This window comes from Schistocerca gregaria, chromosome 11, assembly GCF_023897955.1.
Source record: "Schistocerca gregaria isolate iqSchGreg1 chromosome 11, iqSchGreg1.2, whole genome shotgun sequence".
Lineage (NCBI taxonomy): Eukaryota > Metazoa > Arthropoda > Insecta > Orthoptera > Acrididae > Schistocerca > Schistocerca gregaria.
The window spans coordinates 10850410-10866210 of NC_064930.1; the positions used below are offsets into that span (position 1 = coordinate 10850410).

Below are 15801 nucleotides of genomic sequence, written 5' to 3' on the forward strand. Positions count from 1 at the left end.
AAGAAGACCGGTGTTAACTAGCGAAATGGTCGGCAGAGTGCCCTCACCGCGAGGTTTGACTGGCACTTGCACATCTAAAACAACGTCGGAAAGTAACTCGTTCGGCTTTTGAGTCACGTCAAGTATGTGTGTTAATTTTGACGCCGCTAGCTCTGCAGATTGTCATGCAATTCCTTTACCTCTCAGAAATGATTATGAAATAAAAGTGAAGTACGTGACGAGTGTCGTTAGGAAAACATTAGGCAGCATGGAGAGATTCTGTATGGGACAAACCAACCCAAACGAGTACTGTGTGATCTGCTACCCAGGAGGTACCCAACGAGGCAGCACGGCTAGCTCAGTCGGTAGAGCATGAGACTCTTAATCACAGGGTCGTGGGTTCGAGCCCTTCGCTGGGCGGAACGGAATTTTTCTCCACTGCAGATGTAAATTACCGATTTTCTGATTAACGTGATGTAATGGAAATAGCAACTTTAAAATTTGCCTACGTCACAATCAGTCGCAAGAAAACTGTATTTGAAGGTGAAGGTGATTTTGTAGACATGTGTGAAAGTCATGTTCTGAAGTGCAGGTGATTTTGTTTGGAGAGAACATCGGCTACGTGTCAGATGTGTAGCCAAGCAGTAATGGGTCGCCATAGCTGCAAATATTAGTGAAAAATATGAAGTGTTGTCAGCTGATGTCTGAAGATTCAGACGACCGTACGGACGAAGTACGCAAAAGTTCCGCTAGGCCGCGCATCTTTAGCTCAGTGGTAGAGCACTGGTCTAGTAAACCAGGAGTCGTGAGTTCCATCCTCACAGGAGGAAGACGAATTTTGGAAATCAGTTGCGCGTCATGGCCGTATAGCAAACAGTATCTGTGATGGCGAACAATTAGCGAGAGGCGTTTTATTAAGAATTACTCTCAGATGTGATTAAGGCGAATGGCGCTGATAAAGCATTTGCCAAAGCGGTACGGCATAAGGTGGGACGAGGCATTCTGAATTACATTTTATAGATGTATTTCTCACAAATCTCTGAGCCTCCCGCGGTCGTCGTCTTCGTCGTCGTCGCCGCCGCCGCTTCTGCAGAATTAGCAAATGGCCATCGTAGCAAATGCGGCGAGGGACACCCTGCCATCGATTCCGATTGCGCAAAGTGTGTGGTCTTGTTTTCCTGTCTATGTTTGGTCGGTCTCGTAAGAGGTTGAATGTAACGAATGGGTGGGAAAGAGAAAGGGGCAGCGGCTGTGTGGAACGAAAACACAATTCCTCAGGGGGTGTGAGCGTTTCGAGATGAATCGTATATAAGTTATACTTGGTCGTCAGTGACCGTGTGGCCTAATGGATAAGGCGTCGGACTTCGGATCCGAAGATTGCAGGTTCGAATCCTGTCACGGTCGTGTTTTTCCAGTTCTGAGAAACAAACATACCGTTTTAATGTAGCAATTGTGCAGTACGAAACCTTCTGAATGTTGCTGTTGACCATTTTGTGCTTGAAGATGGTCTTGAGCTTGAAACACACACAAGAAGACCGGTGTTAACTAGCGAAATGGTCGGCAGAGTGCCCTCACCGCGAGGTTTGACTGGCACTTGCACATCTAAAACAACGTCGGAAAGTAACTCGTTCGGCTTTTGAGTCACGTCAAGTATGTGTGTTAATTTTGACGCCACTAGCTCTGCAGATTGTCATGCAATTCCTTTACCTCTCAGAAATGATTATGAAATAAAAGTGAAGTACGTGACGAGTGTCGTTAGGAAAACATTAGGCAGCATGGAGAGATTCTGTATGGGACCAACCAACCCAAACGAGTACTGTGTGATCTGCTACCCAGGAGGTACCCAACGAGGCAGCACGGCTAGCTCAGTCGGTAGAGCAAGAGACTCATAATCACAGGGTCGTGGGTTCGAGCCCTTCGCTGGGCGGAACGGAATTTTTCTCCACTGCAGATGTAAATTACCGATTTTCTGATTAACGTAATGTAATGGAAATAGCAACTTTAAAATTTGCCTACGTCTCAATCAGTCGCAAGAAAACTGTATTTGAAGGTGAAGGTGATTTTGTAGACATGTGTGAAAGTCATGTTCTGAAGTGCAGGTGATTTTGTTTGGAGAGAACATCGGCTACGTGTCAGATGTGTAGCCAAGCAGTAATGGGTCGCCATAGCTGCAAATATTAGTGAAAAATATGAAGTGTTGTCAGCTGAAGTCTGAAGATTCAGACGACCGTACGGACGAAGTACGCAAAAGTTCCGCTAGGCCGCGCCTCTTTAGCTCAGTGGTAGAGCACTGGTCTAGTAAACCAGGAGTCGTGAGTTCCATCCTCACAGGAGGAAGACGAATTTTGGAAATCAGTTGCGCGTCATGGCCGTATAGCAAACAGTATCTGTGATGGGGAACAATTAGCGAGAGGCGTTTTATTAAGAATTACTCTCAGATGTGATTAAGGCGAATGGCGCTGATAAAGCATTTGCCAAAGCGGTACGGCATAAGGTGGGACGAGGCATTCTGAATTACATTTTATAGATGTATTTCTCACAAATCTCTGAGCCTCCCGCGGTCGTCGTCTTCGTCGTCGTCGTCGTCGTCGTCGTCGTCGCCGCCGCCGCTTCTGTGAATTAGCAAATGGCCATCGTTGCAAATGCGGCGAGGGACACCCTGCCATCGATTCCGATTGCGCAAAGTGTGTGGCCTTGTTTTCCTGTCTATGTTTGGTCGGTCTCGTAAGAGGTTGAATGTAACGAATGGGTGGGAATGAGTAAGGGGCAGCGGCTGTGTGGAACGAAAACACAATTCCTCAGGGGGTGTGAGCGTTTCGAGATGAATCGTATATAAGTTATACTTGGTCGTCAGTGACCGTGTGGCCTAATGGATAAGGCGTCGGACTTCGGATCCGAAGATTGCAGGTTCGAATCCTGTCACGGTCGTGTTTTTCCAGTTCTGAGAAACAAACATACCGTTTTAATGTAGCAATTGTGCAGTACGAAACCGTCTGAATATTGCTGTTGACCATTTTGTGCTTGGAGGTGGTCTTGAGCTAGAAACACACACAAGAAGACCGGTGTTAACTAGCGAAATGGTCGGCAGAGTGCCCTCACCGCGAGGTTTGTCTGGCACTTGCACATCTAAAACAACGTCGGAAAGTAACTCGTTCGGCTTTTGAGTCACGTCAAGTATGTGTGTTAATTTTGACGCCGCTAGCTCTGCAGATTGTCATCCAATTCCTTTACCTCTCAGAAATGATTATGAAATAAAAGTGAAGTACGTGACGAGTGTCGTTAGGAAAACATTAGGCAGCATGGAGAGATTCTGTATGGGACCAACCAACCCAAACGAGTACTGTGTGATCTGCTACCCAGGAGGTACCCAACGAGGCAGCACGGCTAGCTCAGTCGGTAGAGCATGAGACTCTTAATCACAGGGTCGTGGGTTCGAGCCCTTCGCTGGGCGGAACGGAATTTTTCTCCACTGCTGATGTAAATTACCGATTTTCTGATTAACGTGATGTAATGGAAATAGCAACTTTAAAATTTGCCTACGTCTCAATCAGTCGCAAGAAAACTGTATTTGAAGGTGAAGGTGATTTTGTAGACATGTGTGAAAGTCATGTTCTGAAGTGCAGGTGATTTTGTTTGGAGAGAACATCGGCTACGTGTCAGATGTGTAGCCAAGCAGTAATGGGTCGCCATAGCTGCAAATATTAGTGAAAAATATGAAGTGTTGTCAGCTGAAGTCTGAAGATTCAGACGACCGTACGGACGAAGTACGCAAAAGTTCCGCTAGGCCGCGCCTCTTTAGCTCAGTGGTAGAGCACTGGTCTAGTAAACCAGGAGTCGTGAGTTCCATCCTCACAGGAGGAAGACGAATTTTGGAAATCAGTTGCGCGTCATGGCCGTATAGCAAACAGTATCTGTGATGGCGAACAATTAGCGAGAGGCGTTTTATTAAGAATTACTCTCAGATGTGATTAAGGCGAATGGCGCTGATAAAGCATTTGCCAAAGCGGTACGGCATAAGGTGGGACGAGGCATTCTGAATTACATTTTATAGATGTATTTCTCACAAATCTCTGAGCCTCTCGCGGTCGTCGTCGTCGTCGTCGTCGCCTCCGCCGCTTCTGCAGAATTAACAAACGGCCATCGTAGCAAATGCGGCGAGGGACATCCTGCCATCGATTCCGATTGCGCAAAGTGTGTGGTCTTGTTTTCCTGTCTATGTTTGGTCGGTCTCGTAAGAGGTTGAATGTAACGAATGGGTGGGAAAGAGTAAGGGGCAGCGGCTGTGTGGAACGAAAACACAATTCCTCAGGGGGTGTGAGCGTTTCGAGATGAATCGTATATAAGTTATACTTGGTCGTCAGTGACCGTGTGGCCTAATGGATAAGGAGTCGGACTTCGGATCCGAAGATTGCAGGTTCGAATCCTGTCACGGTCGTGATTTTCCAGTTCTGAGAAACAAACATACCGTTTTAATGTAGCAATTGTGCAGTACGAAACCGTCTGAATGTTGCTGTTGACCATTTTGTGCTTGGAGGTGGTCTTGAGCTTGAAACACACACAAGAAGACCGGTGTTAACTAGCGAAATGGTCGGCAGAGTACCCTCACCGCGAGGTTTGACTGGCACTTGCACATCTAAAACAACGTCGGAAAGTAACTCGTTCGGCTTTTGAGTCACGTCAAGTATGTGTGTTAATTTTGACGCCGCTAGCTCTGCAGATTGTCATGCAATTCCTTTACCTCTCAGAAATGATTATGAAATAAAAGTGAAGTACGTGACGAGTGTCGTTAGGAAAACATTAGGCAGCATGGAGAGATTCTGTATGGGACCAACCAACCCAAACGAGTACTGTGTGATCTGCTACCCAGGAGGTACCCAACGAGGCAGCACGGCTAGCTCAGTCGGTAGAGCATGAGACTCTTAATCACAGGGCCGTGGGTTTGAGCCCTGCGCTGGGCGGAACGGAATTTTTCTCCACTGCAGATGTAAATTACCGATTTTCTGATTAACGTGATGTAATGGAAATAGCAACTTTAAAATTTGCCTACGTCTCAATCAGTCGCAAGAAAACTGTATTTGAAGGTGAAGGTGATTTTGTAGACATGTGTGAAAGTCATGTTCTGAAGTGCAGGTGATTTTGTTTGGAGAGAACATCGGCTACGTGTCAGATGTGTATCCAAGCAGTAATGGGTCGCCATAGCTGCAAATATTAGTGAAAAATATGAAGTGTTGTCAGCTGAAGTCTGAAGATTCAGACGACCGTACGGACGAAGTACACAAAAGTTCCGCTAGGCCGCGCCTCTTTAGCTCAGTGGTAGAGCACTGGTCTAGTAAACCAGGAGTTGTGAGTTCCATCCTCACAGGAGGAAGACGAATTTTGGAAATCAGTTGCGCGTCATGGCCGTATAGCAAACAGTATCTGTGATGGCGAACAATTAACGAGAGGCGTTTTATTAAGAATTTCTCTCAGATGTGATTAAGGCGAATGGCGCTGATAAAGCATTTGCCAAAGCGGTACGGCATAAGGTGGGACGAGGCATTCTGAATTACATTTTATAGATGTATTTCTCACAAATCTCTGAGCCTCTCGCGGTCGTCGTCGTCGTCGTCGTCGCCTCCGCCGCTTCTGCAGAATTAACAAACGGCCATCGTAGCAAATGCGGCGAGGGACATCCTGCCATCGATTCCGATTGCGCAAAGTGTGTGGTCTTGTTTTCCTGTCTATGTTTGGTCGGTCTCGTAAGAGGTTGAATGTAACGAATGGGTGGGAAAGAGTAAGGGGCAGCGGCTGTGTGGAACGAAAACACAATTCCTCAGGGGGTGTGAGCGTTTCGAGATGAATCGTATATAAGTTATACTTGGTCGTCAGTGACCGTGTGGCCTAATGGATAAGGAGTCGGACTTCGGATCCGAAGATTGCAGGTTCGAATCCTGTCACGGTCGTGATTTTCCAGTTCTGAGAAACAAACATACCGTTTTAATGTAGCAATTGTGCAGTACGAAACCGTCTGAATGTTGCTGTTGACCATTTTGTGCTTGGAGGTGGTCTTGAGCTTGAAACACACACAAGAAGACCGGTGTTAACTAGCGAAATGGTCGGCAGAGTACCCTCACCGCGAGGTTTGACTGGCACTTGCACATCTAAAACAACGTCGGAAAGTAACTCGTTCGGCTTTTGAGTCACGTCAAGTATGTGTGTTAATTTTGACGCCGCTAGCTCTGCAGATTGTCATGCAATTCCTTTACCTCTCAGAAATGATTATGAAATAAAAGTGAAGTACGTGACGAGTGTCGTTAGGAAAACATTAGGCAGCATGGAGAGATTCTGTATGGGACCAACCAACCCAAACGAGTACTGTGTGATCTGCTACCCAGGAGGTACCCAACGAGGCAGCACGGCTAGCTCAGTCGGTAGAGCATGAGACTCTTAATCACAGGGCCGTGGGTTTGAGCCCTGCGCTGGGCGGAACGGAATTTTTCTCCACTGCAGATGTAAATTACCGATTTTCTGATTAACGTGATGTAATGGAAATAGCAACTTTAAAATTTGCCTACGTCTCAATCAGTCGCAAGAAAACTGTATTTGAAGGTGAAGGTGATTTTGTAGACATGTGTGAAAGTCATGTTCTGAAGTGCAGGTGATTTTGTTTGGAGAGAACATCGGCTACGTGTCAGATGTGTATCCAAGCAGTAATGGGTCGCCATAGCTGCAAATATTAGTGAAAAATATGAAGTGTTGTCAGCTGAAGTCTGAAGATTCAGACGACCGTACGGACGAAGTACACAAAAGTTCCGCTAGGCCGCGCCTCTTTAGCTCAGTGGTAGAGCACTGGTCTAGTAAACCAGGAGTCGTGAGTTCCATCCTCACAGGAGGAAGACGAATTTTGGAAATCAGTTGCGCGTCATGGCCGTATAGCAAACAGTATCTGTGATGGGGAACAATTAGCGAGAGGCTTTTTATTAAGAATTACTCTCAGATGTGATTAAGGCGAATGGCGCTGATAAAGCATTTGCCAAAGCGGTACGGCATACACGCTCCCGACTCCACCTCCTGAAGCTCCTTTCTGGCCGCACATGGGGTCTGGACCCCTCCACCGTCCTCCACACCTATAAATCTCTCATCCGCCCTATCCTCTGTTATGCCCATCCCGCCTGGATCTCTGCCCCGCCTACCTTTTACAAATCCCTTCAAATCCTTGAACGGCATGCACTCCGCCTCGCCTATCGCATCCGCCTCCCTTCCCCCACGCGGCTCCTCTATGACCTCATCCCCTTCCCACACCTCCTTCTCTTCCTCCAACGGATGCGGATCCTCTACACCTCCCGCAAGCTTGATCCTCCCCACCCGCTTGTCTCTTCCATCCTCTCCCACCCCAACCCACTGCCGCGCCTGTACTCCTGTATCCCACCTGCTCTCCATCTTCACACTCTCCACACCCTCTCCCAAGGTGGCTTCCGCCGACTCCCCCTCCCGGATGATGCCCTCCTCCCCTCCATCTACCCCTCCTACCAACTTTGAGCCTTGCCTTCCCCTCTCCTCTCATTTTCCTGTGGGCACCCTCTCTCCCTTCTCTCCCTCCCTCTCTCCCTCCTTTCATCCTTACCTCCCCTCCCCCTCTCCCTGGGCTTCCACCCCCCCTTTTTTCGTTTTCTCCCCTCCTCCTCCCTGGCATCCTATCTCCCCCTCCCTCCTTCCCTCCCCCTGTTTTTTCCCTTGGCAGGCCCCCAGCTTTTCGGTGTGGACAGTGCCCCTGCAAGCGCCGAAGCCCATCTCCGCAGTGTCCGTGTCTTTCGTCCCGTCTGTGCCTCGAGTGTTTCTTCGTTTTCTGCTCCACCGTTCACCTGTGCTAGTGTTCTCTGTTCCGTGCTGTGCTGCCCGTCTTTTTAAAACTGAAACAGTGCTGCGTCGGTGAACGACTTCATTTCTTTTTATTCTCTGTTGTCTTCTGATTTTTGTCCTCCATGTCTGTGTTTTGAGATTATGTCTTCCTGTTTTTCTCTCTTGTATGTTTCTTGTGGCCGAAGAGCGGCATATTAGGCCGCTGCCGGCCTACCTTTGTAGGTATAAAATGACAATAAAGAAAAAAAAAAAAAAAAAAAAAAAAGGTACGGCATAAGGTGGGACGAGGCATTCTGAATTACATTTTATAGATGTATTTCTCACAAATCTCTGAGCCTCCCGCGGTCGTCGTCTTCTGTGTCGTCGCCGCCGCCGCTTCTGCAGAATTAGCAAATGGCCATCGTAGCAAATGCGGCGAGGGACACCCTGCCATCGATTCCGATTGCGCAAAGTGTGTGGTCTTGTTTTCCTGTCTATGTTTGGTCGGTCTCGTAAGAGGTTGAATGTAACGAATGGGTGGGAAAGAGTAAGGGGCAGCGGCTGTGTGGAACGAAAACACAATTCCTCAGGGGGTGTGAGCGTTTCGAGATGAATCTTATATAAGTTATACTTGGTCGTCAGTGACCGTGTGGCCTAATGGATAAGGCGTCGGACTTCGGATCCGAAGATTGCAGGTTCGAGTCCTGTCTCGGTCGTGTTTTTCCAGTTCTGAGAAACAAACATACCGTTTTAATGTAGCAATTGTGCAGTACGAAACCGTCTGAATGTTGCTGTTGACCATTTTGTTCTTGAAGATGGTCTTGAGCTTGAAACACACACAAGAAGACCGGTGTTAACTAGCGAAATGGTCGGCAGAGTGCCCTCACCGCGAGGTTTGACTGGCACTTGCACATCTAAAACAACGTCGGAAAGTAACTCGTTCGGCTTTTGAGTCACGTCAAGTATGTGTGTTAATTTTGACGCCACTAGCTCTGCAGATTGTCATGCAATTCCTTTACCTCTCAGAAATGATTATGAAATAAAAGTGAAGTACGTGACGAGTGTCGTTAGGAAAACATTAGGCAGCATGGAGAGATTCTGTATGGGACCAACCAACCCAAACGAGTACTGTGTGATCTGCTACCCAGGAGGTACCCAACGAGGCAGCACGGCTAGCTCAGTCGGTAGAGCATAAGACTATTAATCACAGGGTCGTGGGTTCGAGCCCTTCGCTGGGCGGAACGGAATTTTTCTCCACTGCAGATGTAAATTACCGATTTTCTGATTAACGTGATGTAATGGAAATAGCAACTTTAAAATTTGCCTACGTCTCAATCAGTCGCAAGAAAACTGTATTTGAAGGTGAAGGTGATTTTGTAGACATGTGTGAAAGTCATGTTCTGAAGTGCAGGTGATTTTGTTTGGAGAGATCATCGGCTACGTGTCAGATGTGTATCCAAGCAGTAATGGGTCGCCATAGCTGCAAATATTAGTGAAAAATATGAAGTGTTGTCAGCTGAAGTCTGAAGATTCAGACGACCGTACGGACGAAGTACGCAAAAGTTCCGCTAGGCCGCGCCTCTTTAGCTCAGTGGTAAAGCACTGGTCTAGTAAACCAGGAGTCGTGAGTTCCATCCTCACAGGAGGAAGACGAATTTTGGAAATCAATTGCGCGTCATGGCCGTATAGCAAACAGTATCTGTGATGGCGAACAATTAGCGAGAGGCGTTTTATTAAGAATTACTCTCAGATGTGATTAAGGCGAATGGCGCTGATAAAGCATTTGCCAAAGCGGTACGGCATAAGGTGGGACGAGGCATTCTGAATTACATTTTATAGATGTATTTCTCACAATCTCTGAGCCTCTCGCGGTCGTCGTCGTCGTCGTCGTCGTCGTCGTCGCCGCCGCCGCTTCTGCAGAATTAGCAAATGGCCATCGTAGCAAATGCGGCGAGGGACACCCTGCCATCGATTCCGATTGCGCAAAGTGTGTGGTCTTGTTTTCCTGTCTATGTTTGGTCGGTCTCGTAAGAGGTTGAATGTAACGAATGGGTGGGAAAGAGTAAGGGGCAGCGGCTGTGTGGAACGAAAACACAATTCCTCAGGGGGTGTGAGCGTTTCGAGATGAATCGTATATAAGTTATACTTGGTCGTCAGTGACCGTGTGGCCTAATGGATAAGGCGTCGGACTTCGGATCCGAAGACTGCAGGTTCGAATCCTGTCACGGTCGTCTTTTTCCAGTTCTGAGAAACAAACATACCGTTTTAATGTAGCAATTGTGCAGTACGAAACCGTCTGAATTTTGCTGTTGACCATCTTGTGCTTGAAGATGGTCTTGAGCTTGAAACACACACAAGAAGACCGGTGTTAACTAGCGAAATGGTCGGCAGAGTGCCCTCACCGCGAGGTTTGACTGGCACTTGCACATCTAAAACAACGTCGGAAAGTAACTCGTTCGGCTTTTGAGTCACGTCAAGTATGTGTGTTAATTTTGACGCCACTAGCTCTGCAGATTGTCATGCAATTCCTTTACCTCTCAGAAATGATTATGAAATAAAAGTGAAGTACGTGACGAGTGTCGTTAGGAAAACATTAGGCAGCATGGAGAGATTCTGTATGGGACCAACCAACCCAAACGAGTACTGTGTGATCTGCTACCCAGGAGGTACCCAACGAGGCAGCACGGCTAGCTCAGTCGGTAGAGCATAAGACTATTAATCACAGGGTCGTGGGTTCGAGCCCTTCGCTGGGCGGAACGGAATTTTTCTCCACTGCAGATGTAAATTACCGATTTTCTGATTAACGTGATGTAATGGAAATAGCAACTTTAAAATTTGCCTACGTCTCAATCAGTCGCAAGAAAACTGTATTTGAAGGTGAAGGTGATTTTGTAGACATGTGTGAAAGTCATGTTCTGAAGTGCAGGTGATTTTGTTTGGAGAGATCATCGGCTACGTGTCAGATGTGTATCCAAGCAGTAATGGGTCGCCATAGCTGCAAATATTAGTGAAAAATATGAAGTGTTGTCAGCTGAAGTCTGAAGATTCAGACGACCGTACGGACGAAGTACGCAAAAGTTCCGCTAGGCCGCGCCTCTTTAGCTCAGTGGTAAAGCACTGGTCTAGTAAACCAGGAGTCGTGACTTCCATCCTCACAGGAGGAAGACGAATTTTGGAAATCAATTGCGCGTCATGGCCGTATAGCAAACAGTATCTGTGATGGCGAACAATTAGCGAGAGGCGTTTTATTAAGAATTACTCTCAGATGTGATTAAGGCGAATGGCGCTGATAAAGCATTTGCCAAAGCGGTACGGCATAAGGTGGGACGAGGCATTCTGAATTACATTTTATAGATGTATTTCTCACAATCTCTGAGCCTCTCGCGGTCGTCGTCGTCGTCGTCGTCGTCGTCGCCGCCGCCGCTTCTGCAGAATTAGCAAATGGCCATCGTAGCAAATGCGGCGAGGGACACCCTGCCATCGATTCCGATTGCGCAAAGTGTGTGGTCTTGTTTTCCTGTCTATGTTTGGTCGGTCTCGTAAGAGGTTGAATGTAACGAATGGGTGGGAAAGAGTAAGGGGCAGCGGCTGTGTGGAACGAAAACACAATTCCTCAGGGGGTGTGAGCGTTTCGAGATGAATCGTATATAAGTTATACTTGGTCGTCAGTGACCGTGTGGCCTAATGGATAAGGCGTCGGACTTCGGATCCGAAGACTGCAGGTTCGAATCCTGTCACGGTCGTGTTTTTCCAGTTCTGAGAAACAAACATACCGTTTTAATGTAGCAATTGTGCAGTACGAAACCGTCTGAATGTTGCTGTTGACCATTTTGTGCTTGAAGATTATCTTGAGCTTGAAACACACACAAGAAGACCGGTGTTAACTAGCGAAATGGTCGGCAGAGTGCCCTCACCGCGAGGTTTGACTGGCACTTGCACATCTAAAACAACGTCGGAAAGTAACTCGTTCGGCTTTTGAGTCACGTCAAGTATGTGTGTTAATTTTGACGCCGCTAGCTCTGCAGATTGTCATGCAATTCCTTTACCTCTCAGAAATGATTATGAAATAAAAGTAAAGTACGTGACGAGTGTCGTTAGGAAAACATTAGGCAGCATGGAGAGATTCTGTATGGGACCAACCAACCCAAACGAGTACTGTGTGATCTGCTACCAGGAGGTACCCCACGAGGCAGCATGGCTAGCTCAGTCGGTAGAGCATGAGACTCTTAATCACAGGGTCGTGGGTTCGAGCCCTTCGCTGGGCGGAACGGAATTTTTCTCCGCTGCAGATGTAAATTACCGATTTTCTGATTAACGTGATGTAATGGAAATAGCAACTTTAAAATTTGCCTACGTCTCAATCAGTCGCAAGAAAACTGTATTTGAAGGTGAAGGTGATTTTGTAGACATGTGTGAAAGTCATGTTCTGAAGTGCAGGTGATTTTGTTTGGAGAGAACATCGGCTACGTGTCAGATGTGTAGCCAAGCAGTAATGGGTCGCCATAGCTGCAAATATTAGTGAAAAATATGAAGTGTTGTCAGCTGAAGTCTGAAGATTCAGACGACCGTACGGACGAAGTACGCAAAAGTTCCGCTAGGCCGCGCCTCTTTAGCTCAGTGGTAGAGCACTGGTCTAGTAAACCAGGAGTCGTGAGTTCCATCCTCACAGGAGGAAGACGAATTTTGGAAATCAGTTGCGCGTCATGGCCGTATAGCAAACAGTATCTGTGATGGCGAACAATTAACGAGAGGCGTTTTATTAAGAATTTCTCTCAGATGTGATTAAGGCGAATGGCGCTGATAAAGCATTTGCCAAAGCGGTACGGCATAAGGTGGGACGAGGCATTCTGAATTACATTTTATAGATGTATTTCTCACAAATCTCTGAGCCTCTCGCGGTCGTCGTCGTCGTCGTCGTCGTCGTCGTCGTCGCCGCCGCCGCTTCTGCAGAATTAACAAACGGCCATCGTAGCAAATGCGGCGAGGGACATCCTGCCATCGATTCCGATTGCGCAAAGTGTGTGGTATTGTTTTCCTGTCTATGTTTGGTCGGTCTCGTAAGAGGTTGAATGTAACGAATGGGTGGGAAAGAGTAAGGGGCAGCGGCTGTGTGGAACGAAAACACAATTCCTCAGGGGGTGTGAGCGTTTCGAGATGAATCGTATATAAGTTATACTTGGTCGTCAGTGACCGTGTGGCCTAATGGATAAGGAGTCGGACTTCGGATCCGAAGATTGCAGGTTCGAATCCTGTCACGGTCGTGATTTTCCAGTTCTGAGAAACAAACATACCGTTTTAATGTAGCAATTGTGCAGTACGAAACCGTCTGAATGTTGCTGTTGACCATTTTGTGCTTGGAGGTGGTCTTGAGCTTGAAACACACACAAGAAGACCGGTGTTAACTAGCGAAATGGTCGGCAGAGTGCCCTCACCGCGAGGTTTGACTGGCACTTGCACATCTAAAACAACGTCGGAAAGTAACTCGTTCGGCTTTTGAGTCACGTCAAGTATGTGTGTTAATTTTGACGCCGCTAGCTCTGCAGATTGTCATGCAATTCCTTTACCTCTCAGAAATGATTATGAAATAAAAGTGAAGTACGTGACGAGTGTCGTTAGGAAAACATTAGGCAGCATGGAGAGATTCTGTATGGGACCAACCAACCCAAACGAGTACTGTGTGATCTGCTACCCAGGAGGTACCCAACGAGGCAGCACGGCTAGCTCAGTCGGTAGAGCATGAGACTCTTAATCACAGGGCCGTGGGTTTGAGCCCTGCGCTGGGCGGAGCGGAATTTTTCTCCACTGCAGATGTAAATTACCGATTTTCTGATTAACGTGATGTAATGGAAATAGCAACTTTAAAATTTGCCTACGTCTCAATCAGTCGCAAGAAAACTGTATTTGAAGGTGAAGGTGATTTTGTAGACATGTGTGAAAGTCATGTTCTGAAGTGCAGGTGATTTTGTTTGGAGAGAACATCGGCTACGTGTCAGATGTGTATCCAAGCAGTAATGGGTCGCCATAGCTGCAAATATTAGTGAAAAATATGAAGTGTTGTCAGCTGAAGTCTGAAGATTCAGACGACCGTACGGACGAAGTACACAAAAGTTCCGCTAGGCCGCGCCTCTTTAGCTCAGTGGTAGAGCACTGGTCTAGTAAACCAGGAGTTGTGAGTTCCATCCTCACAGGAGGAAGACGAATTTTGGAAATCAGTTGCGCGTCATGGCCGTATAGCAAACAGTATCTGTGATGGGGAACAATTAGCGAGAGGCGTTTTATTAAGAATTACTCTCAGATGTGATTAAGGCGAATGGCGCTGATAAAGCATTTGCCAAAGCGGTACGGCATAAGGTGGGACGAGGCATTCTGAATTACATTTTATAGATGTATTTCTCACAAATCTCTGAGCCTCCCGCGGTCGTCATCTTCTTCGTCGTCGCCGCCGCCGCTTCTGCAGAATTAGCAAATGGCCATCGTAGCAAATGCGGCGAGGGACACCCTGCCATCGATTCCGATTGCGCAAAGTGTGTGGTCTTGTTTTCCTGTCTATGTTTGGTCGGTCTCGTAAGAGGTTGAATGTAACGAATGGGTGGGAAAGAGTAAGGGGCAGCGGCTGTGTGGAACGAAAACACAATTCCTCAGGGGGTGTGAGCGTTTCGAGATCAATCGTATATAAGTTATACTTGGTCGTCAGTGACCGTGTGGCCTAATGGATAAGGCGTCGGACTTCGGATCCGAAGATTGCAGGTTCGAATCCTGTCACGGTCGTGTTTTTCCAGTTCTGAGAAACAAACATACCGTTTTAATGTAGCAATTGTGCAGTACGAAACCGTCTGAATGTTGCTGTTGACCATTTTGTGCTTGGAGATGGTCTTGAGCTTGAAACACACACAAGAAGACCGGTTTTAACTAGCGAAATGGTCGGCAGAGTGCCCTCACCGCGAGGTTTGACTGGCACTTGCACATCTAAAACAACGTCGGAAAGTAACTCGTTCGGCTTTTGAGTCACGTCAAGTATGTGTGTTAATTTTGACGCCGCTAGCTCTGCAGATTGTCATGCAATTCCTTTACCTCTCAGAAATGATTATGAAATAAAAGTGAAGTACGTGACGAGTGTCGTTAGGAAAACATTAGGCAGCATGGAGAGATTCTGTATGGGACCAACCAACCCAAACGAGTACTGTGTGATCTGCTACCCAGGAGGTACCCAACGAGGCAGCACGGCTAGCTCAGTCGGTAGAGCATGAGACTCTTAATCACAGGGTCGTGGGTTCGAGCCCTTCGCTGGGCGGAACGGAATTTTTCTCCACTGCAGATGTAAATTACCGATTTTCTGATTAACGTGATGTAATGGAAATAGCAACTTTAAAATTTGCCTACGTCTCAATCAGTCGCAAGAAAACTGTATTTGAAGGTGAAGGTGATTTTGTAGACATGTGTGAAAGTCATGTTCTGAAGTGCAGGTGATTTTGTTTGGAGAGAACATCGGCTACGTGTCAGATGTGTATCCAAGCAGTAATGGGTCGCCATAGCTGCAAATATTAGTCAAAAATATGAAGTGTTGTCAGCTGAAGTCTGAAGATTCAGACGACCGTACGGACGAAGTACGCAAAAGTTCCGCTAGGCCGCGCCTCTTTAGCTCAGTGGTAGAGCACTGGTCTAGTAAACCAGGAGTCGTGAGTTCCATCCTCACAGGAGGAAGACGAATTTTGGAAATCAGTTGCGCGTCATGGCCGTATAGCAAACAGTATCTGTGATGGCGAACAATTAGCGAGAGGCGTTTTATTAAGAATTACTCTCAGATGTGATTAAGGCGAATGGCGCTGATAAAGCATTTGCCAAAGCGGTACGGCATAAGGTGGGACGAGGCATTCTGAATTACATGTTATAGATGTATTTCTCACAAATCTCTGTACCTCTCGCGGTCGTCGTCTTCGTCGTCGTCGTCGTCGTCGTCGTCGTCGTCGCCGCCGCCGCTTCTGCAGAATTAGCAAATGGCCATCG

General features: G+C 47.1%; 23 non-coding genes across 23 annotated transcripts; all 23 read left to right on the forward strand.

The window, feature by feature from the left end:
• Window positions 1-326: 326 nt before the first annotated feature.
• Window positions 327-399, forward strand: Trnak-cuu (transfer RNA lysine (anticodon CUU)). The gene has a single exon. It is a non-coding gene; the product is annotated as a tRNA-Lys (tRNA).
• Window positions 400-1310: 911 nt separating this feature from the next.
• Trnar-ucg (transfer RNA arginine (anticodon UCG)) lies at window positions 1311-1383 on the forward strand. Its single transcript has one exon. It is a non-coding gene; the product is annotated as a tRNA-Arg (tRNA).
• Window positions 1384-2244: 861 nt separating this feature from the next.
• On the forward strand, window positions 2245-2316 carry Trnat-agu (transfer RNA threonine (anticodon AGU)). Its single transcript has one exon. It is a non-coding gene; the product is annotated as a tRNA-Thr (tRNA).
• A 518-nt stretch (window positions 2317-2834) lies between these two features.
• Window positions 2835-2907, forward strand: Trnar-ucg (transfer RNA arginine (anticodon UCG)). Its single transcript has one exon. It is a non-coding gene; the product is annotated as a tRNA-Arg (tRNA).
• A 450-nt stretch (window positions 2908-3357) lies between these two features.
• Window positions 3358-3430, forward strand: Trnak-cuu (transfer RNA lysine (anticodon CUU)). Its single transcript has one exon. It is a non-coding gene; the product is annotated as a tRNA-Lys (tRNA).
• A 338-nt stretch (window positions 3431-3768) lies between these two features.
• Trnat-agu (transfer RNA threonine (anticodon AGU)) lies at window positions 3769-3840 on the forward strand. The gene has a single exon. It is a non-coding gene; the product is annotated as a tRNA-Thr (tRNA).
• Window positions 3841-4341: 501 nt separating this feature from the next.
• Trnar-ucg (transfer RNA arginine (anticodon UCG)) lies at window positions 4342-4414 on the forward strand. The gene has a single exon. It is a non-coding gene; the product is annotated as a tRNA-Arg (tRNA).
• Window positions 4415-4864: 450 nt separating this feature from the next.
• On the forward strand, window positions 4865-4937 carry Trnak-cuu (transfer RNA lysine (anticodon CUU)). Its single transcript has one exon. It is a non-coding gene; the product is annotated as a tRNA-Lys (tRNA).
• Window positions 4938-5275: 338 nt separating this feature from the next.
• On the forward strand, window positions 5276-5347 carry Trnat-agu (transfer RNA threonine (anticodon AGU)). Its single transcript has one exon. It is a non-coding gene; the product is annotated as a tRNA-Thr (tRNA).
• A 501-nt stretch (window positions 5348-5848) lies between these two features.
• Trnar-ucg (transfer RNA arginine (anticodon UCG)) lies at window positions 5849-5921 on the forward strand. Its single transcript has one exon. It is a non-coding gene; the product is annotated as a tRNA-Arg (tRNA).
• Window positions 5922-6371: 450 nt separating this feature from the next.
• On the forward strand, window positions 6372-6444 carry Trnak-cuu (transfer RNA lysine (anticodon CUU)). Its single transcript has one exon. It is a non-coding gene; the product is annotated as a tRNA-Lys (tRNA).
• Window positions 6445-6782: 338 nt separating this feature from the next.
• On the forward strand, window positions 6783-6854 carry Trnat-agu (transfer RNA threonine (anticodon AGU)). The gene has a single exon. It is a non-coding gene; the product is annotated as a tRNA-Thr (tRNA).
• A 1586-nt stretch (window positions 6855-8440) lies between these two features.
• Trnar-ucg (transfer RNA arginine (anticodon UCG)) lies at window positions 8441-8513 on the forward strand. Its single transcript has one exon. It is a non-coding gene; the product is annotated as a tRNA-Arg (tRNA).
• Window positions 8514-9955: 1442 nt separating this feature from the next.
• On the forward strand, window positions 9956-10028 carry Trnar-ucg (transfer RNA arginine (anticodon UCG)). Its single transcript has one exon. It is a non-coding gene; the product is annotated as a tRNA-Arg (tRNA).
• A 1439-nt stretch (window positions 10029-11467) lies between these two features.
• Trnar-ucg (transfer RNA arginine (anticodon UCG)) lies at window positions 11468-11540 on the forward strand. The gene has a single exon. It is a non-coding gene; the product is annotated as a tRNA-Arg (tRNA).
• Window positions 11541-11989: 449 nt separating this feature from the next.
• Window positions 11990-12062, forward strand: Trnak-cuu (transfer RNA lysine (anticodon CUU)). The gene has a single exon. It is a non-coding gene; the product is annotated as a tRNA-Lys (tRNA).
• A 338-nt stretch (window positions 12063-12400) lies between these two features.
• Window positions 12401-12472, forward strand: Trnat-agu (transfer RNA threonine (anticodon AGU)). Its single transcript has one exon. It is a non-coding gene; the product is annotated as a tRNA-Thr (tRNA).
• Window positions 12473-12985: 513 nt separating this feature from the next.
• Trnar-ucg (transfer RNA arginine (anticodon UCG)) lies at window positions 12986-13058 on the forward strand. The gene has a single exon. It is a non-coding gene; the product is annotated as a tRNA-Arg (tRNA).
• Window positions 13059-13508: 450 nt separating this feature from the next.
• On the forward strand, window positions 13509-13581 carry Trnak-cuu (transfer RNA lysine (anticodon CUU)). Its single transcript has one exon. It is a non-coding gene; the product is annotated as a tRNA-Lys (tRNA).
• A 338-nt stretch (window positions 13582-13919) lies between these two features.
• Window positions 13920-13991, forward strand: Trnat-agu (transfer RNA threonine (anticodon AGU)). The gene has a single exon. It is a non-coding gene; the product is annotated as a tRNA-Thr (tRNA).
• A 501-nt stretch (window positions 13992-14492) lies between these two features.
• Window positions 14493-14565, forward strand: Trnar-ucg (transfer RNA arginine (anticodon UCG)). Its single transcript has one exon. It is a non-coding gene; the product is annotated as a tRNA-Arg (tRNA).
• A 450-nt stretch (window positions 14566-15015) lies between these two features.
• On the forward strand, window positions 15016-15088 carry Trnak-cuu (transfer RNA lysine (anticodon CUU)). The gene has a single exon. It is a non-coding gene; the product is annotated as a tRNA-Lys (tRNA).
• A 338-nt stretch (window positions 15089-15426) lies between these two features.
• Window positions 15427-15498, forward strand: Trnat-agu (transfer RNA threonine (anticodon AGU)). The gene has a single exon. It is a non-coding gene; the product is annotated as a tRNA-Thr (tRNA).
• Window positions 15499-15801: the final 303 nt, after the last annotated feature.